Source organism: Globicephala melas, chromosome 18 (genome assembly GCF_963455315.2).
Source record: "Globicephala melas chromosome 18, mGloMel1.2, whole genome shotgun sequence".
In the NCBI taxonomy this organism is placed as follows: domain Eukaryota; kingdom Metazoa; phylum Chordata; class Mammalia; order Artiodactyla; family Delphinidae; genus Globicephala; species Globicephala melas.
Window position 1 is genome coordinate 14,587,801 of NC_083331.1, and position 24,534 is coordinate 14,612,334.

The 24,534-nt window shown below is 45.3% G+C and overlaps 1 long non-coding RNA gene across 1 annotated transcript in view; it reads right to left on the bottom strand.

Annotated features, from left to right (window-relative positions):
• LOC132593862 (uncharacterized) overlaps positions 1 to 24,534 on the bottom strand; it is a 155,041-nt gene that overhangs the window by 64,235 nt on the left and 66,272 nt on the right. Inside the window, exon 3 of the long non-coding RNA XR_009559824.1 lies at positions 7,082 to 7,247. This is a non-coding gene — a long non-coding RNA (uncharacterized lncRNA). The remainder of the gene's footprint in view (positions 1 to 7,081; positions 7,248 to 24,534) is intronic.

Sequence of the window (24,534 nt, forward strand, 5' to 3'; positions counted from 1 at the left end):
GCTTTACAGATTCAATGAAATAATAACATTACTTATTAGCCGACAGTTCCTGAGCACTCGCTCTACACAAGCAGACCAGGTCCTTGCCCTCATGGAGCTTACCATCGAGGGGAGGGCAGGTATTAATCATACCACCGGAAATAGGTTTACCTTTAGACACTTGGATAAGTGCTTTGAAGGAAAAGTACCTGGTCCTGGCAGAACAGTAAAAAGCTAACGAACCTAGCATGGAGGTGACCAGATGGCCAGAAAAGGCTCCCAGGAGGAGGGATGTTTGTGCTGAGATCTGAAGGCAAAGGTGGGAAGGGAGGCCGCCAGGTGGAGTGTGTAAAGGCCCTGGGGCTGGAAAGGAGAATGTCACCTCAAAGAGCTACAAGGAAACGGTTTGGGTGGAGTCCTGAACAAATGGGAATGCGTTGGTTATGCAGGCCCTGAAATGCCCCCTTTCTCCTCCAAACCCGTTGGAGAAATTCACATGAAGGAAACATGGCAACTAACAAAGACTTTAAAATAGTCAGGCAGGCTAGCTTCTAAGAAACAACTAGTTTTTTTTTTTAATAGTTACAAAAATAGGTGCTTTGATAAAAGAAGGGAAGAGCTTCCAAAGGCGGGGAGTGATCACAGCACCAAGTACCACTGAGAAGTCAGCGAAGGAGAGAATCGCAGACTCCTAGATAGAGAGCCAGGGCCACCACTGGTCATCGTGGCAAAAACCCTTTCAACGGACCGATGGGGCTGAAGAAACGGAAGCAGCTGTTCAGCAGAGAAGAGAGGTGGGATATCAGCTGGAGGGAAATGCAAAGTCAGAGGACTTGTATTTTCAGATTCCTATAAAGCGCTTAGCAGTTTGAGACCCATTCAAATATTCAGTTAAATAACCTCTTTTCTTATTTATTTTATTCTATTTTTTCTTTTTCAGAGAGTAAGTTCTCCTGCAGTGTAGGAAGGGAATGGATTCTCTGTGAAAAGGGATCTTGGTTTCCTGGTCTCCAGTAGGACTAAGAGAAGTTGCTAGCCTCTGACTGCATCTACTAAGCTGCCCATTAGGGAAAAGTGGGTTTCGTGCCTCTCCCTCAATGCCCCCCGTTGCACTACAGGACAATCGTCTGTGCGCTAACATCTCTGAACTCAAGGAGTGCTTGTTGAGCTTTCTGATGTGCTAGGTGCTGAAGGTAAAGCAATGAATAAAACCCAGTGCTTGAATTTAAGGAGCTCCCAGAATGCCAGGAAAACAGACCTAAAAACAGATATTTACAAAACAATGTTGTAAGTGTACAATAAAAGTATAAGCAAAGACAGTGTTTGTACAAAGGGACATAATATTTAATCTGGGTCTTAAAGAAGGAATAGAAGGTTGACTGTCTCCAGAAGGGTGAGGAAACGTTCAGGACAGAGGGGCTTATACAAAGAGGATGTTGATTCCCTTTTTGAAGTTATCTCAACTCTGCCCCTAATTTTTTTTTTTTTTTTTACATTCTCCAATCTGGTCCTTCCTTGAAATGAAGAACATGAATTTTTAAGCGACGTGGCCACTGAACACAGAGAAGCCAACTGGTCAACATAATTAATAATCCCATTTCCATACTCCTATAAGCACCTTCCTTGCAATGCTCAGGGTAAATTCTAATGCACTGAAATAGTAAAATGAAAAATTTTAAACACATGACTCCCTCAAGGTTCTCACATTTTAAAGAGGACACATGAACATAGGCACAGTAAATCTCTAAATGGAAGCTCACTTTACAAAACCTTCTTATATGTTTTTCAATTCCTTGAACTAAATTTGCGAGGATGGTGGGTGGGTTTAGGCAGAGAAGGGATGAGAGCTGGGAGAGGACAAATAACTGTGGCTGATTGGGGCAATAAACCGCGTGTCAAAACATTTACTCGAGAAAGATTCGGGCCTCAGGTGAGAACGTTTTTGTGAATCTAAGTAATTTCTCCTCACACAATAAAACTTAAACATGGAAGCAAAGTTAAAAACGCAGGTCTAATGACCAAGTTACCTGGATGAGAGGTCAAATTTCCTGCATGGAAAAACTTAGAGATTGACTCCAAAAGTTGACTTCTTGAAACTCTAAGCAGCAAACTGTGTTCTCACTAATGACACTCGGGCTCTGCTATAGAGACCACTCTGGCCTCAAGGGCAAGGATGATTCCTACATCAGGACAGGTGGGGCTGAAGAGCAATCTAAGCATGGGTAGGGACCCAGGGACAGGACCTGCCCATTTCTATCACCACCTGAATCTTCTGGAATGTTCCCAGGCACCCAGCAGGTTCAGCGATGGTGCCACCAGGCCCCTCCTTGCTGCCCGTGAGCAAATGGATCCTTGGGCTGAGCACGAAGCAGTCGTTAGCACCCAGGGAAGGTAACGGGATCAGAGCTTGCAAGGATACATTACCCTTTCTGCACTCACAGAGCTGATGTTTATTGCAGGATGTGAATGGCATCCTGCCAGGGCAAGGTTCTTAACTCCTCCTCGTGTCAGGGCTCTCAAACTTTTGGTCATCAAAGTCATCTGAAAAGCTTGTTAAAACCCAGATTACTGGTCCTCAGACCCAGAGTTTCTTATTTAGGGCCAAAGGATTTACCTCTCCAACAAGCTCCCAGCAATGCTAATGCTGATGGTCTGGGGACCCCACTTAAGAAGGTCCTAGGGCATCCTTGCTTATCCTGAAATTCCATGCACAATCTATGCGTATGAACCTGTGTGTTTTTGTCCTTGAATGTGCTTCATAGCTTTCATCAGAATCTCTGAGTGAATCAAACCACAACAAACAAAAGCCATGAACTTTAAGAACATTTACTAATGCAAAATACACAGAGAAATGCTGACCCAAAGAGAGAAGAGTGTGCCATGGTATAGGAAGTGTAAACTCACTGGACAGAGCAAAGTCAGTTCCACAGTAAGTGTTCAGAGTTGTTGAGTGAGAGCTGGGTAATGGTTGATAGGCACAACTGAAATAAAGAGATTTGGATAGGAATTAATATTCTCACCTTACAGGAATTTATTTTTAATTATAGATAATTATGCTGAATTACAACAAGATGATCTGAAGCATTACGCTAATTCAGGAGTAATGAATTAGCATGAATTACTGATGCAATCTTTAAAAATGTAACCTATCAATCAACACTGGATCAGCAACAGACAAAAGGCTATGATCTGACATTATTATTGTACAGTATTATAGTTAAAACCGGCCTTCAACCTAGCCTTTAAGAGACCCCATGGAGCAACGAGGTGCCGATACCTGTGTCTCCCTGTGGAGCCAAGTGAAGACCTATATCCCTTCAGGTTGCCCTCCCCATTGGCTGGCTCTCAGACCCCTTAATTTTAGAGGTAGTGGAACACAACACCTTGTGTTCAGTCAGACCTTGCTTCAAATCCCAGCTCTGACCTTTACTAGTGATATGACCTTGAGAAAGTTACTTCCACCTCTCTGAGCCTCAGTTGCCTCATCTGTAAAATGGGAATGAGAGCCTAACACACAAGGCTCTTCTGATGATTCAACGATATGATATGTAAAATCTCTGACAGTGAAAATTCAACAGATGGTCATGGAGCTCAGGTCTTGCCTTGGACCAGTGTTGGCAGCAGAATCACATATGGCTGTTATGCTTAGAAACTGGCACCTAGCCTTCCAACGAGCCCTTCCAGACCCAGATTTGTTTAACAGGACATAGCAGTCTGCCTAGTTTTCATATAACTAACACTTCATGAGGGTTGTGGCTCACAGTCAAAGGATGGCTCCTGAGCTTGCAGGTGAAGTAAGGTCCTTTAGTCAGTGGGAGAAAGTGCTGGGCTTGCTGACTAAACGTCTGCCCGATGTGTATTCTCTCTCCTGAATCTGAGAGACCACAGACTGAAGACACAAAGGGGGGTGAGCAGAGGGGAGAAGTCGATTACAAATGTCTCCCACGCAGTGACTGCTAATTTCTATAGCAAGAAAGCTGACGACTGGCTACCTTACTCAAAGTGAAAACACCTCGTGAAGAAGGGGGGAAAAACCCAGTATTAAGTACCATCTATGAGTCAGTTTTGCTTGCATATGATTACATAATGCCCTTTTCAGAGAGGAACAAAACAGAAAAATATTGCCCAAGTTCATAGAGCCAGTAACTGGTAGAGTCCGGATTAAAACTCAGATCTGTCTTACTCCAAATGTCACATGCTTTCAGTTAAATCATACTGTCTTTACCAAGATAATTGACTTCTACTTCATAGCATTGCTATTTTAAATAGAAGGAAAAAAAGATGGTAGGTATAGAAGCAGAAAAAAACAGAAAGTACCTACAATAACTGCAAGTAAGTCAAGAAGAAAGCACCTACCCGCACATAACCAGAACAAAAATGAATGACCAAACACACAAAAGCACTTGACGCAAAATACTTAATCTATCTCAGGCTCTAAGACCTTTCTCTCATCCGGAAGGCCAAGAGTTAACCAGGCTAAATGGCAACGGCAGTGAGGTCCAAGGCCTGTGGAGGGCAGCAGAGAGTCAGAGCTTGATGAGTACCACTGGCCATGGAACTCCAGGCAGAGGTGGAAGCCACCAAAAAGCCTTGCCCAGAGAGACTTTATTGATAACGGAGAATCAATCTGACTCTGTGCAAAGAGGTCAACCAAGGTTAGGGTAGACCTGGAGGTGGGTCTTTGCATCTGGGTCCAGACAGGCATTTGCATTCCGGTCAGGGTGGCAAGAGGGGTTTAACCAGGGAACAAACTGTCCTAGCAGTGAGATCAAAGACCATGGATTGCTGATAGAGCTAGAGCCCTAGTGGTGTACACCTTGGGCACGAACACGCTCCGCTCTGACGGCTAGGTTGGGCTTCGCTTGTGTTCCCTCATAGCAAGAATATGGAGCTGGGTGGGCACTGTCCTGTGAGGTTTCTTGACTGGCCCCAGAAAGCTTATGAGTTTGTGGCTCTTGATTTGAAATGGACGTTACCCCAGGAGATAGCTTTGAACTTGACAACACCCATCACTGAAAGTTTAGATGTCATAGAACGTGAGTGGAATTCAGAGCCTGCACAACAGAATGGGTCAACCACAGAGAAAATCTGACACACACACACGAAGAATAAAGACGATGTCCACGTTCTCATTCATACCTTAAATTTAAGGAGTACCTACCATAGGTCTGATCCTATAATCAGTCTAGTGAATGCAAGGATACATATGGCATGATCACTGCCCTCCAAAGGGCTGTGCAGTAGTGTAATTGGGGAAATGGGATCTGTATGTAAGAAGGTTTGTAATGCTGCCTTGGCATCTGTGAAATACCAAGTAAGAGTGTAAACAATAAGGGATAGAGTTATGCTGAAGTTCAATGTGGTCTGAGATGGCTTAGGTTGACTTCACAAAGAAGTAGAACATTAACTGGATCTTGGATAAAAGTTAGGCTTAGGTGGTTAGAACAATAGAAAGGAGGGTATTCCAAGAATGGGAAACTGTATGAGCTAAAGAGAGGTGGGAGGAAGGTGTGGGGCAAGGTTAGGGACCGTGAAGAGATCAGTCTGTCCAAATTGGTGAATTCATGTGGAAAGAGGAACATGCATCCAGGGATTTTAAGAATAATCTCACTTTCAAATTTGTAAGACCATGTATGATTTTAGATGGGAAAATATGGTTATCATAGGTCACCACCCACTAAACCCTGACAAAACCCTTGAAGCCAGGAAAGTAAGTCGTGTAAGTTTGTAGAGAATGCTATCGTTGTGTCTCTACCATAGTAGTTGGAACTCGGTAGGCTCAATGAACCAATACAATTTGTTCTCTGTACTTTGAGGGTTGTGTTCCTAACGCATATTTAGTTATCGAAAATCATATTAGGGCCTTAGGCTAAGTTTTCAGATGTGCAATTCCAAAATTATTTTTTTCCTTTGGGAATTTTAAATATATGCATAAGAGCATAGCTTAAAAAATTAAACATCATTGAGCAAATCCATCCACCCAGCTTAAGTGGGGTATTTCTTTTCCCCTTACCGTGTAAGGGCAGATTTCTCATATTTTCTTATCATTCACTGAGGGACAAATATATCACACAGCTTTTCCAAGCAGCTGTGTGGGGAAGACTTGAGCATTGTTTTTTCCTTAAGGATATAGGATTACTGGTTGGATTTAGAAGACAATTGTTTATAACTAATAACATTAGATGTAACTCATTCTTCTTAATTGATCCCATCATATGCAAGTCTTGTTATAAGAGCTCTACTGTAACATAGAGAACAGACTGCTGGTTGCCAAGGGGGAGGAGGGTGGAGATAGGATGGATTGGAAGTTTGGGATTAGCAGATGCAAACTACTATATATAGAATAAATAAACAACAAGGTCCTACTGTATAGCACAGGGAACTATATTCAATATCCTGGGAGAAACCATAATGGAAAAGAATATGAAAAAGACTGTATATAGATGTATAACTGAACCACTTTGCTGTACAGTAGAAATTAATACAACATTGTAAATCAACTATACATCAATAAAATAAAAAATTTTTTAAAAAGCTCTGCTGTAGAAGAAATACCTGTGTTTGTGACTAGATACAAGAATGAATGAATGAATGAATGAATGAATGAATGAATACATGCAGAATTGTTGATGGCCACATTTAAGATGTTTCTCAAAGTGTAGGCAGTGAACCTCCTGTATCAAAGTCAGCCAGAATGTTGATCTAACATGCAGAGTTCTCCAAGGTAAGGCTCAGAAATATGCATTTTAACCAATTCCTGGGTGATTCTCACAGCTCTGAACGCTAGAATCTTTGCTGGAGCGTAGGGAGGGAGCAGACTTTGGGAGACATGGAAGCTGAGCTGAATAGTATCCGAGTAGATCCTGACTGTAGGGGGAGAGGCCAGGAGAGAAAACCCCAGTTATTCTCCCGAGGCTCCTGCAGGCAGAAGTACTCTGAATGTACACTATGAGGGGGTGATTTGCACAAATACATTTCAGCTTAAAAAATTAAGAATACATTTAAGAAAAGAACTTAAAAAAAAAGAGAAATAGAAAACAGTGTTCAGTATGTGACACTGAGACCTGCCTCCTGAGAATCAGACAACTGAGGTGTCACATACCTGTGCAGATGATGACTGCTCCCAGGACAGTGTTGCTGCCTCAGGGTTTCCATAGCTCTTAGCATCCTTGCAAGAATGGACCAACACAGCCTGGTGGTATGGGAGAAGCTCCCCAGAGCAAGACAGAATCCCACAAGGGCAGGTCATAGCAGCCAAAGACTGGATCCTGTGGGAGGAATAAATGGCTTGAATAAGTGGTTTGGACTTCTATCTGTCGGTGACAAGGATCTCAGGACATTTGGTTTTTAAGATGAGAGCTGATATAGGCAAAAGGGTACTTGAGAAGATGAATCTGAGAAACATGTACAGATTGGAGGGGACAGAAATCACAGGCAGGGAATTCAGTAAGAAGATCACTGCTAGGGTTTACCTCTTCTAGTTGGCCCCTTTCTTTTGATCATTTTCATATTTCTTGCCATCACTGATTGTTTCCGACTGACCCTCTAAAGTGTAGAGATTCTGCCTATCACTCTTTGCGTTTCCCACTATGTATGGCACTGAACTGAACTGAGCCATCTCACTCTTCTAGTAATGAAAAGATATTTGATTTTTAATTCAACGCAAATCATAGTTATCAGCGTTTTATTTTTTTATTCATTCAACAAATATTTATTGGATACATATTTCGTATCCAATACGAAATATGGACTAAACACGGGGAAGAGAATGGTGAGAGATGTTACCTGTCGTGATGGGCAGTGCTCTCCACTGGGTGACAGACACAAAAGGCAAAGAGTGTGCCAGGGCATTCAGGTGAAAATAACACAAGGAAAGGAGCAGAGGCCCCAGAGAGAACTGTCTCCTCCATGGAGGTAAATTAATGGTCACATGAGGTGGGGGGCAGTGGCAGTGAAGGAAAAGCATGACCTTGAATGCCCTGTAAAGGGGTTTGAAATTTAACCTACAGACACTAGGGAGCCATTGAAGGCTTTGAGGCAGGTGAGTTCATTGACAAGATCTGAGTTTTAGAAAATAAACTTTCTAACACAGCACAGCATGAACTGGCAAAGGTAGACTCTTGAGACAGGTATACTTCTCCTTGGAGTGTCACTGCCATAGTCCAGGTGAAAGATGATGAAGGTCCAAATCAAGGCGCTGATCTGAAGAGGCCCAAAGGCCCACAGAGGAGATAAAAATCTATAAGGCTAGAGAAGGAGCTGAAAAATGTCCCTGCCCTGACGACCACATGGACCAGAGAATGCCGTTCATTGCACACACCGCAAGGAGGAAGAATCTGTATGAAGCAGGCTGACACATTCGGCTCTAACTCACGCATCACACTGCAGTTAGAGCATCCCATTGAACTCACCGACTTGGCTACAGCCCTCCGCTGCTCTGAGCTCTCCCGTGGACCACTCTTACTCAACGTCATCAAGTACCAACTCATTACCTCCTAATCCAACCAACATTCATCGGATGGCAGTAGGTGATTTCAGGGAAGGGCGGATACATGGCGAGTTAAGATGCAGCTCCTGCCTTTCTGAAGCTCACAAGCTAAGAGTCATTGATGTATTCATATTTCCCATGAGCCGGACCGTGGGCTGAGCACGTGATACACCGGGTGAATCAGTTATGGTGCCAATAAATCCACATAGGGAGGCGAATCACGTGTTGACGCGGCTCTGAGACTAAAAATGACTCTTCTAACTCACAAGTGCAAATGTTAGTTCAATCAGACCATTTTATTTTTCTCATTTATTGTGTTTAGAGAGGGGAAATGTATCATTTTAAGCATAAAATGTCACCCTGATCTATTTTACGTGTAGAGATGACACATAACTATTTTACTTGAAAAAAACATTCTACTGTTCAGAAGTGAACGTAGCCTGACAGTTTAGTAATCAGTAGACTAAAACCTGGAGCTTCCCCATCACCCTGGACAACAACAAAGGGCTGATACGTCACTTGCCGCTATGACAGAACCACCGTACAATTTCCATACAGTTCTGTGACCCAACCCCGACTTCGGACAGCTTGGTCCAGGCATAATAGGAGTGTCCACAGGATGCAAGCACAGCTGCTTAATTCAGTTTTAAAAATTTAATCACCGAATTTTTCTTTCTTCCCCTCCAAGACACCAGCCAAGTGTTGGACTGATTTTTTTTCCAGAGAATTTATTGGTTCACATCATGTAGATAAGAACTCTGTGTCCAAAGAACTTGGAGTTTCAAAGCGATGTGACGATGCAATGAGACATTTGACCAAATTCCATCCTGGAGTTGATGATCCCACCCAAACGGAGAGGAGTGGCTGCTTCTGGTTTGAACTAGCTCTCGAGGCAGCGGAGCCTGGTATAAACATCACTGGACCAGGGATGTGGCTATTGGGATTTTTGTCCTTGCTCTGCTATCAACCGGCTGGGCTAACTCTCATAGGTTTCCTCATCTATCAGTGAACTCTTTGAACCAGTTGATTTCAGTGGCTCCATTCAGCTTTTGAAATTTGACAATCCCAAGAAACGTCTCTTAAAGAACTCTTTACCAACTTTGCCATTCCGAATAATCAGATCTGGTCCCGCTGAAATTTCCTGTTCTCAGTAATTACAACTGAGTGGCAGAAATCTATGGCATAAAAAATTAATCATAGAGCAGTAAGGATGATAAAATTTAACCAGATGGTGACAAGATGAACTAACAGGAGAAACTTCTGCATTTCCAAAGCCTGGTTTCAGGAGTTTGCAGGCTCCTTGAACTTGGGTGATTACCGCAAGTCATTAATCGTTTCTGCAAGCAGGGCTCAGCCTTAGGCTCGGCCTGGCTTTGAGAGGCTCCAGGCTGGTCTGGAATTTCATTTGGATCCTGATCAGAAGCATACTGTGGATGGTAGTGAGATCTACCTCTTTCTGTGTTTGAGGACAAAGAGACTTCTGACAACTGGGTAGGAAAAAGGCTTCCAAATCCAGAAGGAGAAGTCAGGGCCAGAGTATCTGTCCTGTTTGCCGTCAAGCTAAGAGGGAGGATATTAGAAAGAAAGAAAGAAAGAGAAAGGAAGGATGGAAGGAAGGAAGGAAAAAAAGAAAGAAAGAAAGGAAAGGAAAGGAAAGGAAAGGAAAGGAAGGGAAAGGAAAGGAAGGGAAGGGAAAGGAAGGGAAGGGAAGGGAAGGGAAGGGAAGGGAAGGGAAGGGAAGGGAAAGGAAGGGAAAGGAAGGGAAAGGAAAGGAAAGGAAGAAAAACTTGCTAAAGGTCTCCTGCTGTTTGTGCCTTACCCTGGCTAGGAAGGAGGAGAGTTTCATTAAGCTCTTCCCTTTGTGTCTGCATATCTTAGGGGGTAACTTGTCAACTCAGAAACTTCGGGTTAGAACGTGCTTTGTAAGCAGATCTGGGTTTTTGAAATCCTGGTGGAGTCTGGTCTCTGTCCTTCCTGTGTTTATCCTTAAATCCTCGTTGGCCTCCCTTCTCTTTTTATTTGTAGTGGATTCAGGTCAATGGCTCAGGATCGAATTCTTTTAAAATTTGAGAGTAATTTCAGAGGAAAAAGAGAAGCTTCAAGATTCTCTAAAATTTGCTTGTAGGAAGAAAGACACGTTCTGTCTTCCAACCTATGGATATCTGTGATTTTGCTTTACAAACTGGGTTTATTCCTTCTGACCTGTCACTCCAGCGCGCTGGCCCCCTTGGGAACGGGAGAGGGGCCTTAGATCCCTGATAGAGACCTGACCCATACCTACATTTTCACCAAGGGTTTGGCCCACATGAAACTGTAGGAAAAGGCCTAATAAGGCACGTGAGTGTTTAACCAAACTCAAACAAATGATTAACTACAATGTGAGGAGAAAAACAATAACAGGAACCAACAATGGTACGAACACAGATGAATCATATGTCAGGCCTTGCTGATTGACGTCAGACTGGCTGCAAGCGGTGTCTGACAAGTTAAGGACAAGGTGACCTCCAGGGTCAGATGCTCCTGCTTCTTTAGACTATTTTCCTTTTCCAGGTACCAGCTCTAAAGGTGTGCAAACACATAGCAGAGGGGATTTTAGCAGGTTAGGGACCAAATTTCAGAAATGCTGCCCTAAAGAGATTTAGATTATCTGAATTTATTCTAAAGAAAAAAAAACCTCTAACAATTTCAAGACTTCAGAACAAAAATTTATATTTATACTCTATCTGATCACCTTCACAAAAACATTTTTTACTATTTCTACTCTGCTTCTGTCCCTATCACTCTTCCCTTTTTTTTCTTATGACACTTATTACCACCTGACATGCCATAGACTTGTCTATGCCTGTCCCCCACCCCACTAGAATGTAAACTTTTTAAGAATAGGGACTCTTTATTTTTTGGCTGTGTGGCATGCAGTATCTTAGTTCCCCAGCCAGGGGTTGAACCTGTGCCCTCTGCAGTGGAAGAGCGGAGGCCTAACCACTGAACCGCCAGGAAAGTCCCCAAGAACAGGGACATACTTCCCCCCCCCCCCCCCGGTACGCGGGCCTCTCACTGTTGTGGCCTCTCCCGTTGCGGAGCACAGGCTCCGGACGCACAGGCTCAGCGGCCATGGCTCACGGGCCCAGCCGCTCCGCGGCATGTGGGATCTTCCCGGACTAGGGCACGAACCCGTGTCCCCTGCATCGGCAGGCGGACTCTCAACCACTGCGCCACCAGGGAAGCCCAGGGACGGACCTTTTATGTTCACTGTCGTATCCCCAACATATGGATTACTGCCCAGCTCACAGAGGTATCAGTGACTGAATGAATCTAACCAAACACCTATCTAAGGGCATTCAGTAAATGTTCGTTATGGGAATTAGTAAATAAAGGGATAATTAAGTCTAAAAAGAAGGAAGGAAGCAGATTAACTGACCACCGATAACAAGGTTTCAATAAATGTTAGCAAACAATAATCATCATCCTTTTTATTATTATATACTTAAATTACCTGTCCATGATTTTAGGTGACATATAACCAGGAGCTGATTGGTCCAGGAAGGGGCAGCTGCAATGGCTGGGGTGACCGGCCCTCACTCCACATGGTTTCTTAGTCCCTAGGAGGCTAGCTCGGGATTTTTCTCGCGATAGCAGTCTACAGCAGGGTTCCAAGAAGGCGAGCAGAAGTACTCAAGGCCTCTTGTCCTCAAGCACTCTTGAGGCACTGGCTTGAAATCAGCACACCATCACTTGCTTCTGCTACATTTGGGTGGTCAGAGTGAAGTCACAAGGCCAGCCCATCTTCCAGGGGCTGGAAAATCAACTCCATCCCCTGCTGGGAGGGGCAACGAAATCACATGGCAAAGAATGCAGAAACAGAGAGGGGTGAAGAATGAGGGTCAGTTCTGCAATCTGCCACAATGGCATGTATTTCTATTCATCTGATGGATTCTTCTCCACTCATTAAAATGACGCCTATGTAACCAACGCATGGAGTTAAAAGGATAAATGAAAGAGTATGTGTCAACTTTTATTACAACCATATAAATAGACACACAAAAGGTTAGAGGAGAATATACAGATATGATGGTTGCATAAGGATGCAGCTAGTTTTTATAAAATATTCTGACGGCTTTACTGGAGAACGCAAACCTCACATCACATCTGCACGCAGCGTAAGCCACAGTTCCTTCCTTCAATAGGATTTGGCTGAAGTACCCAGTGAATGAACAAAAGAGTTATGGAGAGAAAAAGCAAATGACCTATTTTTTTTTTTCTTTTTAGACAAAATGTCCAAAACTCCATGCCAGACGATTCAACGGGCAGAAGGAATTTAGTGTGACATAGTAAGCTTGCTATTTCTAGGGAAAAGGAGGCACAGCATTTAGAGTACAAAGCAGAAAACCTTTGCCTGTTAAAGTATTTCGTGCAGGAGTGAAACCTTTCGTTGTGTGACTAAATCAATGGAGATTATCTCCTCGGTCGGAATTTCCTTTTGTCTGCACGTGTCCTCGTTGGGCATCTGTTCCTGCATTCGGTTCAGTTGCTGAGTTCTCAAGTGAATGACTTGATGCAAGGTAATGCTGAATATTGGACTGAGGTTACTCTGTAGATATTGACGTCATGGCTTTTGACTCTATCTGAGGTCAGTCATTGACCGGCACATCACACTCAATGCCGTGGGCTGACGTGAGCCACCGGAGGTGTGGTCCATCACTAGCTTGGATTTTGTGATGCTGAGGTTCTAATATTATACAAACCTGCTCTCGGGTACAATTTCTTCAGGACTGCTTGCAACAGGACTCACCTGTGGCCTGACTGGCAAACCATGGTGTGTCATGGGAAGTTGCATGTGGGTTTACACTACGGATGAACCCTCACATGGGGCCAAAAGGCACAGTTCTTATGGGACAGCAAAGGAAAACAGAATCATAGAAATTCACAGCTGGAAGGCGACTTAGCATCTGAGGAAAATCAGGTCCAGGGGCAGCGTGCTATTTGCATGTGCTTCTGACCTAAAATGAGTTGCAGTGAGGTTTCTCCAAACCTCCTCTCCACTGTCCTGTTGCCCATGAGGATTCTCTGTTCTCTTGCAGATAGCAGAGGGCTAGGAGTACCAGCACCTGAAACCAGCAGGAGGAGAATCACTCTACAGAGAGAGGACCATGTCTCTCCCCATTTCACCTGCTTCCTGCTGACCTCCAGAACTTTGAGTCCAGGGAGATGTGTGAAAGCTGCCGGTCCTTCGTCCTGTCGCAGCCTCTTGCCCACACTTCCCAGATTCTTGGTTTAATCCTCTAGCCCAGGCTAGAACCTCTGTGTCCCCAAACCCTCTCCTCTCCGTTCATAACAAAACGTGTGCTCAGAGACTCTTACAAAGTGATGTATAACTTATTTATTTTTTTAAAGATTATTTTGACCATTTTTAAAGTCTTTATTGAATTTGTTACAATGTTGTTTGTTTTATGTTTTCTTTTTCTTTGGCCACGAGGCATGTGGGATCTTAGCTCCCCAACCAGGGATAGAACCTGCACCCCCTGAATTGGAAGGCAAAGTCTTAACCACTGGACCGCCAGGGGAGTCCCTACAACTTATTTAGATCCCAAAGTGCGGACCTTCTTTGAGGGATTTGCATGGTCATGAGGATTGACCCTTAAGGAACTGGAACTCTGAGAGAGGAACCCACGGAAGGGGCACAGACACGCCCTTGGGAAGGTGTGGAGGCAACTTGAAGGAGTGAAGCAAGCCAGGGGGCGGGGTGAGGTCCTCCAACAGCCTCCTTTGCAATAAGGGTTTCAGGGTGACTGGTCGACACCATGGTCTGTGCCAATTCAAAGAGGTTCAAAGGGGGCTTTCCTGGTTGCGCAGTGGTTGGGAGTCGGCCTGCCGATGCAGGGCACACGGGTTCGTGCCCCGGTATGGGAAGATCCCACATGCTGCGGAGCGGCTGGGCCCATGAGCCATGGCCGCTGAGCCTGCGGGTCAGGCGGCACGAGGCTGAAACATGCAGATACGGGGTCACCGCGCCGTCCAGGCTGCCCTGTGTGTGCCCACTCTCCAACCATTTCCTGGGTGTGGAGCAGGAAATGGTCTTACAGAGATGGCCAGCAAGGAAGGACTGTGGAATCTCAGTGCTCTAAGCCACCTTAACAGACATCTGTGCAGCCCTGTCGTTTTACACAAATAAACTGAGCCCAGAGAAGGAGGGACCCCTTGCTCTCAACCTCACACAGCTGGGTTACGGCGGAGCCAAGACTACAGCTCAGGGCCTTGCTCCCAGAGCAGAGTTTGTCTTAAATATCTTCCTTCTCCCTCACCCCCATCCTCACTCCACAGGGAGCTGTCCTAAAGGGTGTCTGTGAAATGAAAAATCGAAGACAGCTTCCTTTCGGTAACACTGTAAGACTCTTCATATCAAAAATTTCACCAGCTAGGAAAAACCACCTTTCTCAAATCATGCACCCCTATTTAGGGCTCAGAAAACAGAGACACCAAATCATTTTATGCTTTGCTTAATTATGATGAAGAGCTTAGTAAGTGTATGTGTGTGACACTCTACTGGGCATTTTATACACCCTACTGCCGTTAATCTTCACTATTATCTCCATTTTACAGCTGGGGGAACTGAGGCTTTCAGAAGCTAAGAAGTCTGCCCAAAGGCTCACAATTATTAAAGGACAGAGCTGGCACCTGACCCAGAGCCCTCACGGACCAAATATGGCCCTCATCGCTGAGCTTCACCCCCGACTCAACGTCCAAGAGATGTTAGCTTTCAACGGTCCAGTTCCCAGAAAACCTACTACCATCCTGCCATCTAGGGAGCTGCCCCAGTCTCTTACACAAAACACTACTCTGTGCCCACTTCATCACACTTTTTTTTTCAGGCTCCAAAAATGTGATCTCTCTCGTGATGCCAATTAAGCAGGAATAACGGACTTCTACTCAATAGTTAACCATTCACCATGTATGGAAGAAAATCCTGGAAGGTCTGGTTCAAATACGAAAAGTGTCAGCTCAAAGGAAAATTCCTTTAATAATTCTCTGGAGGGGGGAAGTGTTCTGGAGGAAGGCTTCCTGCAACTTTAACCAAAACGTCATGGATTGTGTGCACTATAATGGCAGAATGTCTTGATCCCAGAAGAATACGCAAAAACAGAGGAGGTAACTTAGATTCATCATTTGGACACCTGAAAGGATGTCAAGAAACCTTTAACCCACCGAGAATCAGTGGAGGGCGCTGTCATTGTGGATCGCCCAACCAGACGACGGGGCATCACATTAGCAAGCTGGCTGGCCTATTAGAGGCACGCAATTCTTTCATATACTTAGTGCGGAAGTGGAGAGGATTCAAAACAGTTTCCTTGTCTCTGACACACATCCAAATTTTTAATAGCAGCTAAGTACCTTACTAAGCAATTGAATAAAATAATGCATTCAAGCCCCAGAAAACCTTTTCAGGCCTCTTTTTATCTCTATGTTTTACTGATGGAAAAACGGATTGTAATTCACATTTACAGACTGGGCACATGCCGTGCAATATATTTTTTTTTCTTTGTAAAACTCAAGCATTCCAAACTATTGGAGGAGTTAAGCGATTTTTGATCATTTTGAAACTAGCTGTCAGATTTAATCTGTGCTAAAGCGACAGAGGGCAAATGTATTCTGAAGCTTGTTATATAATTTACAGATTATTTCTGCAATTTATATTCCATCAAATAGGGTATATTAGGCTCTCAGAAAGCACGTAATGATCAATTAATTTCAGCAGAGCCATCCTGGTGGCACTTATGGGACAGACATGATTAGACCCTTTTCAAGCAGAGTCCCAAGGTCAAGTCATCAAATAGGACTGATTACATTTTCTAATGGTTTCTCCATGCCCATTAAAGAGCACTCAACTATTCAGACTCTCCTCTGATCGTGACATTCAAAATTTGCTCTGAAGGTTCCTGACAAGCAAAAATGTATTCTCTAATCTTTAACCACATAAACAATAGCTAACCACTTGTAATTGAGTTTAAATTGATTTCAGGTGGCTTCAGAGAAAAGCAATTTCTACAACAGATTAACCTCTTAATTAAAGTAGATTAAGAATACTGTCAGGTGTAGAAATTCTGCTGCAGCAGAAAATTATCCCTCATTGACATTCGTTTATGAAAGGATCGCTGCTCCACCCCCAGGTAACAGGTTACTTATTGGTGGTGCTTGCTTCACTAGGTCAGCTCAAGCCTGACTCACTCTGTAGGTTCTCCGTCTTCTGTAAGGGACACGCGTGGGGGACGGAGGGGGTGATGTAAAGTAGACATTGTTTATGGCATGATGCTGTCCTTCTACTTACGTCTGCAGAAAGTTACTTCTCTCCAAAACGTGGAACCTTCTGGAAAAACCACAGACTCCCTTAAATGATCTGAGGGTTGAGGGCAATCATGTATCAGCCTCCACACCCATAGTGACCAAACACGTCTCTGCCAGGTGTTCTTTGGTGCATTTAAGTAGACATCATTCCTGTCCTCCAAGTTCTTGCTGCACAGGAGCGGTCCTCAGATCAGCACCGCTTGGGGGGCTGCTAGAAATGCAGAGCCTTGGGCCTCTCAGGCCCTCCCCACCCCAGGCCTACTAGATTAGAGGCACCATTTTAACAAGATTCTATACATCAGAGACACTTGGTCAGTTTGATGAAAACAACAACAGGGTGCATGATAGAGACCGAACCATTTCCTCTGCACTTTTTATTTTTCATCTCCCTTCTTTCAAGAACATCCTGGCTTCCCGTATTTCCTATGCTGGCTGTGAACATCCCAGGTGATTTCAGTCCCACTCACTCGATTCCATCCCAGAACATGGGACATTTGGAGTTCCTGGATTGGGCCGAATCAAGCTTTAACCCTGTGCTGCCTCCATGGGCCTGGGACAACCTGACCTTGGTAGTTTGCTCTCTTGGCATTAAACCCACAGCTCATGTTCCTGCATTGGTCCCAGCCTCTGTCATCCTCAGCCTGGGGATTTTTTGCTGCTCTCTGAACTTGCATTTTTGATCTTGCCCACCTGGTCTCAAGACACCTAGCCTTACCTGTCTAAACTTAGATTGTGGCATTGACTTCTAACCCACCCCGTAGGTGGCAGCCTCCAGCCCACCTCAGCGTGGCTCGTGGTTGTTCAAAGGAAGTGATACAAGCATGCAGCTGTGCTCAGCACCCAGGTATGGTTAGAAAAATTGGTTTAGAAACGGCAGATCTCAGGCTCGACTACGCACTAGAATCCCCTGAAGAGACTGAAATTTGCCAGTGCCGGGGTCCCATCCCAGATGAACTTAAATCAGAATCTCACATCCTGAGCATAAATGTTTATAAAAGCTATGATGTGATTCTATGATGCAGCCAGAGTTAGGAGGCACTCGCTGAGAGAAACTTCCCCGCCCGGGCCACGCCCACCCCCGCTCCATCCTCTATGCTTGAGTAACAATTTACTTCCTCTTATATTCCACTTAGCCTCTCCCCACCACCAGAGCATTTAGAAAAGAGTGAATGAACAGTGTAGCGCTTCTGTGGGTCTCAATGGGGGGAAGGCGAGGAAGCGGGGTGGGGAGGAAGGACCTCCCTGGATTATCAATCACGTTGCTAAGGCTGTGCCAAGAGGGTGATCCAGGATGGATGGTAAACTGACCACCCCAACCTCCCCCAACTGAAGGTGCACGACTAGCTCAGAAAGTGAGAAAATGGAACCCGGTAATCACAACCACCCTCAAGCCTGGAAGAAAGCAGACGAAGCACCATAATACAGCACACGTTCTCCTACTTGCAGATGTTCCAAAAAAGAAAAAACGACTCCCACACTGTTGGCGTCCGTAAATGGCAGTTCTAACCTGTCCTGAGCATCCGTAAGGCGGATGGGGCACCGGGCCGTCGGCAGGGGGTCTGACCACGCCCAAGATCTACAGGCTTTGGAGGAGGAAGAGGCAGCCCTGCCCCCATGCCCTCCAGGGCTCCGCCCCTGGGTGGGTCTGAGCCCGCAGGGGAACCAGGTCAAAACACCTGCTGCCTGCTGCGGTGACTGGGAGGGGCGGGGGGAGCGAGAGCGCCCCTGACGTGCTTCCTCGCTCACCTTTTCTTTCATGGGTCAAGAATTCATAACAACTGCCACCGTGTGCTGGTTCTCTAAGTGCCCAGCCCAGCAGAGGATGTGCACCTGGGAGCCAGAGAGACATGCAAATTCTCCCGGGGAGGGTCCCGCCCAGACCCACTGAATCAGAAATTTTAGAGGGGGGCCCAGCAAGTTCTGTTTTTTTTTTTTTTTTTTTGCGGTACGCGGGCCTCTCACAGTTGTGGCCTCTCCCGTTGCGGAGCACAGGCTCTGGACGCGCAGGCTCGGTGGCCATGGCTCACGGGCCCAGCCGCTCCGCGGCATGTGGGATCTTCCCAGACCGGGGCACGAACCCGCGTCCCCTGCATCGGTAGGCGGACTCTCAACCACTACGCCACCAGGGAAGCACGCAAGTTCTGTTTTAAGATGCCCTCCAGGTGGCTCTGACACACGCTTAAGTTTTTTTCGTTACTTAGAGCTTTCTTAGGTGTCTCCTCAGTCGCCTTTCGGATCCTGTATGGAAAAGAGAGGGGATGGGGAAAATGCCGGCTCTCTATTCAGATGCCTGCGCCCTGGTGCCTGCGGGGCTTCCCAGCTGGTTCTCAGCAGTCCCCTTTCTGAACCTCTGAGCCTCTGTTTTCTAGGCTCCTGCCTGCCTGGACATAACCTTTGTCTGTTGAACCTGAGGGAGCTGCCTTATCCTTCTTGCCTCAGTTTCTCTCCCAGGCCCTGCTCCTCTGCCTGGCTCCTTCCAGCTCTGCTTCCTCCTCTCATAACGGTTGAGGCCCAATTTCATCCTCTGGGCAGCAAAGACCCTGGGTGACGCCGGCTCTGTTTGCCCTTCCTATCTGTCACCCTCCCCTGGCCAGCTACATTTAGTTAGCGACCAATGGGCTGCTATTAGCAAATTCTTTTGAATGAAATAATTAAGGACTTTTGGTTTCCCAAATCCTTCTGCTTGTATTATCTCATCAGGTCGTTGTGACAGTCAAATAAGGAACTCAGGTGTTACCCCTATTTAAGAGTCAGGGACACTGAGACCAATCCAGGTGATGGTCCAGCTAATAGGAGAGCAAAGACTGCAGTTCAGGTCTCTCAAACCCTGACTCAGTGCTCTTCCCACTGAGCTGCATTTTCCACACTCTTCATTCATCTCTCCGGCGGTATTTTCCACTCTCCCCAATAGCACACCATCCACATTTTAGGTAACAGATTTGTAATCAACATTCACCTACAGCAAGTACTGGTTGAAACTGGACAAACAGCAAAGGATGTATTCTGCCTTGTCACACAGGTGCGCTCCAAAGATTTAGCAGAAGATAAGAGGAGGGATGTTTGGGCCACACAGAGGGGTCACCTGCAGCCACAGTGATTGATTTCTGGGGTCAAAGGATGCTCTGGTGATTGACAGAGTTGATTAATGGATCAATCACTCCTGCAATGGCTGAGAAATCAAAAGCTTTTCAACTTGAACGTCTTGTTAGTTTACATCTACCTCTAATTTCTTAGGATGATCAACCAACAAGGACGTCCTGCGTAGCACAGGGAGCTCTGCTCAATGTTATGTGGCAGCCTGGATGGGAGGGGAGTTTGGGGGAGAATGGATCCATGTATATGGACGGCTGAGTCGCTTTGCTGTGCACCTGAAACTATCACAACATTGTGAATCGGCTATGCTCCAATATAAAATAAAAAGTTCAAAAATAAAGAATACATTTGGGTATTCGAGAGCTAAAGGGATTCCCTACACGATCCCTCAGGTGCAAGCTCCCTTCCCTGAAGGCCATGCCCTGCCTGGAAAGGTATTGGTACTTATCTGCCAGCCTGGGTCTGCCTGGAGGTTAGGGGCTCAACGCCCTGAGCTGGGTCACCTCCCGCATCTGGTGGGACCACTTACCCAGATTCCCAGACTCTGAACTCCTCTCTTGGCCTCTCCATGCAAGTCCTATGTCCAGATTGCAGTGTGGGAACCAGACAGGCGCCTGTTGCCCCAGCCTCCGTGACTAAGGCCTTCACCTCTGGACATCCACCTCACCACGTCTCTGCCTGTGGGTGCTGCCCTGTGGGGACCTCTGCATTCTAAACTCGTCCAGCCTGTGAGGAAGCCAGACCCGGGGCCAGGCCTTCTGGTTCAGCTGGCTAAGTCGGACTCCGATCGCAGCTCTGCCTTTGAGACTCACATAAGCCCCATTTCTCGTATCACCACCTGGCTTTCTGACACCACACGCTCTCAAGACGACCCACCCCAAGCCCAGCCTGCCTCCCAGGGCGGAGTCTCTCTGGTCATTTGTGACCCATGGTTCCTGTGACCCGGCACCGTCTCTCCAGCTCAGTGGAGGGTCAGTTCTGCACTGGTCGAGCCACCTGGGATTCAGATCTAGAGCATGGCTGGGGATGAACCAATGAAAAGAAAGAAATGAATATATGAAGAATGGATGGACCAATAAACTGCACGTTGGAGAAAGTGGAAAACAAGTATAACCACAACAGCCTCTGCTTTCAAACGTGAAGGAAAAAGGAATTCACCATCCCTTCCCCATGTCAGCTGACCCTGGATCCCACAGGGATTTCTATACCTCCTCAAAAGTGGTCTATATCCTCCGTTCTTGTGAGAGGTCCCCGCACTTTCCTGAGCAAATGACAGTGAAGAGGATGATGCCGAGAGGATAAAATAAGAAGAAATAAAGGAAATGAGCAATAGAAAATAGCTTTTAATAAGCACTTACTTTGTTCCAGGCTCTGCGCTAGACACTGAGCATGCAGTAACCCCTGAGATCCTTGCCTTAATCTCCTATAATAGTAACATCACGGCCAGTGTTTGGGTGACAAAACTGGTGAAGCCAGAATGTGGTTCTAAGCCTGTGCCCCTCACTACCATGTGAGGTTCGTTTCCTCACAGGCACTGGGTTCCCTGTTCTGAGGCTTAGTTCACTCCTTCGTTTTGGTCTCAGGAAGTGGTGGCTTGGTTGGCCAGCCCCCATCATTACCATATGTGATGTTTTTACCTATAATCTTCTTTTGATTAAATTAGAGCATCCACATAATCCCTTGAAGTGTTGAAAAATGAAACTGACCAGCCAGGTCCATTCATTTCAGCTCACGTGTCCTGGGAAGAAGTCTGAACTTGGATCCCATTCACTGCCTTGACTATGCGACCTTGAAAACCACCGGCCATCTCTCAGTCCGCTCTCTACCATTCTATGCCTCCATAGTGCTGTTCTGAAATCAGAAGAGATGTTGATTTAGGAGCCCTCTATAAACTGGAAAACACTACCAAAAGTAGATTATTATTACGTCCAAAGAGCAGTTCAACTCTTTTTTTTCTTGCTGAATTTACTAACTACCTAAGAGTCAGGAAGGGAGGGAGACAAGATCTTTTATGGCTGGGTTCGTTCCAACAACAGTACTTTCCACAAACATCCATTAAGGTCTTCACATGAGCCAGGCACTTTTATAGATCTTTTCTCTTTTCAGAGACAAGACATTTATGACCAAGTTACTTCTGCATCTTCTCATATTTGGGCGGGTGTTACACCTGCTGTGGGCTAAAGCCGGGGAGCTGGACCTGGATAGGTCAGTTAACTGGTTTCGGACACCGTGGTTGGACTCCACCAGCACCCAACTGTCCTCATCCTGCCTCGCCTCTTTGCCACACGTGCTTCTGTGCGTGCTTTTTCACGGAGGCCATTTTGTCACACGGATTCCCCGCAAGAGAGTGAGGATGAATCACCGGAGCTCCGTCGCCCTGTAACAAACAGCTCCAAACACATGTCCTGCCGAGCATGAGTCAGGTTAAGTGCAGACGTAGAGGCAGTCTCCTTCCCAGCTTTCTACATTTTTCCGTCTAGCTTCTCTTCCTGGGTTTGTTTTGCCTTTAGGTTTTCTTTTCTTTTCTTTTTCAACTTTATACCTAGTTTTTGATACTTTCTGCTAAGTGCCTTGGCTAAGAAAGAGGCAGCATGAGTTTTTTTGGAGAAATGCATTCAATGTAAATATAGTATAGTATTACTATATTTTATATAGTATATTTATACTATATATAATATAAAAATATATATTAAGTTTATTTATACTGTATATAATATTTATACTATATTACATGTCGTATAAATAAACCCATGATAGACTGTGGTATTTCTCCATTTCTTTTAACTAAACATTCACCAGAAACTTATTTGTAACAAACTTTTGATTGAGATATAATTCCAATACCTTACAATTCACTCACCTAAATCACACAGTTCGTTGGTTTCTCGCGTGTTCACAGAGTTGCACAACCATCAGCACAGTCAGCATTAGAACGTTTTTATCACCCCAAAGCAAACGTCCATACCCATTGGTGGCCACTCTCCTTATCCCCCTAAACTTCTCAGCCCAAGGCAACCAGTGAAATACTTTCTGCCTGTACAGATTTGCCTATTCCAGACACTTCATAGAAATAGAATCATCTAATACGTGGCCTTCTGTGACTGGCTTCTTTCACTTTGGCACAATGTTGTCAGGGTCCACTGGTGTCAATGTTCCCAGTAACTTTTGCATCTCTTCAGTTAGGAATTCAGACTCATGGCTGCTTCTCATGGAACTTTGTATTGTCTTTGCTTCTCTTGGAATAATAATAATAAATAATAATAAAAGTATCCTTTAGTGGGCGCCTATATACATATTGTCTCATCCTCACAACAACCTATAAGGGGGTTACTATGGTCACTATTTCTCAAGATAAGAAACCAGGAAATGTCATCATGCTCATTAGTGACAGAGCCGGTGTTCTAACTCAGGTCTCTGAGTCTAAATCTGTCTCGTCTGCCTCACACAGTAAGTCTGTCTTGGAAGATGAGTCCTAGTGATTACCAGCAGCATCATAAACACCTTCAACATGTTTCTGACTCTTGAAACCCAGCGCTGGCCCATGGCTGTGGCTTGGACTCACACCAGAGGAACAGACGAGAAGTTCCTTCAAATGAAACACCCAGAGACATAGCCTAGGTGGGAAATGAGGCGGGATGCACCATGGTCAAGACTGTGGGACTCCAGAGTCCAAAACAGACCCAGCTTCAAAACCCAGCTCTTCCACCTTTTAGTCGTGTGTCCTTTGAGCAGTTACTTTCTGAGTCTGGATTTTCCCACCTGTAAAATGGGGAGAATGTTTCCTACTTTGTGGAATTGTTACGGGGATGAAATAAAAAGGTGAGGGCTTAGCATGATGCCTGGTACAAAGTAAATGCAGGAGAATATTCACCACTACTGATTACGATCACCGCCTTAGACAAAGATGGGATGGCATTTTGTCAGTCATCCAGGAAGCCCACACCCATGGCCTCTGCACACACACACACACACACACACACACACACACACACCAGCGTAGTTTGGGAGGTGAACTCCCCACTGGCCTTCTATGATCATACCTAAAGTACCCTGTTATAAGGGGGAAGGGTTTAAATACAAGAGGGAATAAAGAAGAAGCAAGACCTACAGCACTGGGTAAGAGAATTTCCCAAGAACCTGACCTTGGGATCCCAGAACAAATGATCTCCAGGAGCCCAGAACTTCAGGGAAGAGAGAGGCAGCCATGCTCTCATGGGTCTGCTGCAGCCAATTACTGATGCAGAGACAGCCTTTACAAAGTTCACTGAGTCTTGCAAAAACATGACTACCGTAGCAGGAAAATTTTGTCAAATTACGCAATTTGGAGGAAAACGCTCCTTTCTGTCCCCACTGTGATGTTCAGCTCCTGGCTAAACCAAAAGCAGCTCCTGGCAAGAAAATCATTAAAAAAAATTGTTTTTTTGGGGGGGAGCATATGGTGAAAAGCAGGGAAGGAGGAAAAGAACCCTAGAGGAGTTTTTCCCTAACCTTTTATTAAAATGATTTTCTGCCTTTGGCAAAATGGCACTAATCAAAACACATAATTCACAATGAAATTCATTTCAAAGGTTTGACTTTTTGTGAAAGTTCTGGATGAAGAATCTATCCCACAGACACACGCTCCTATGCACACAAAG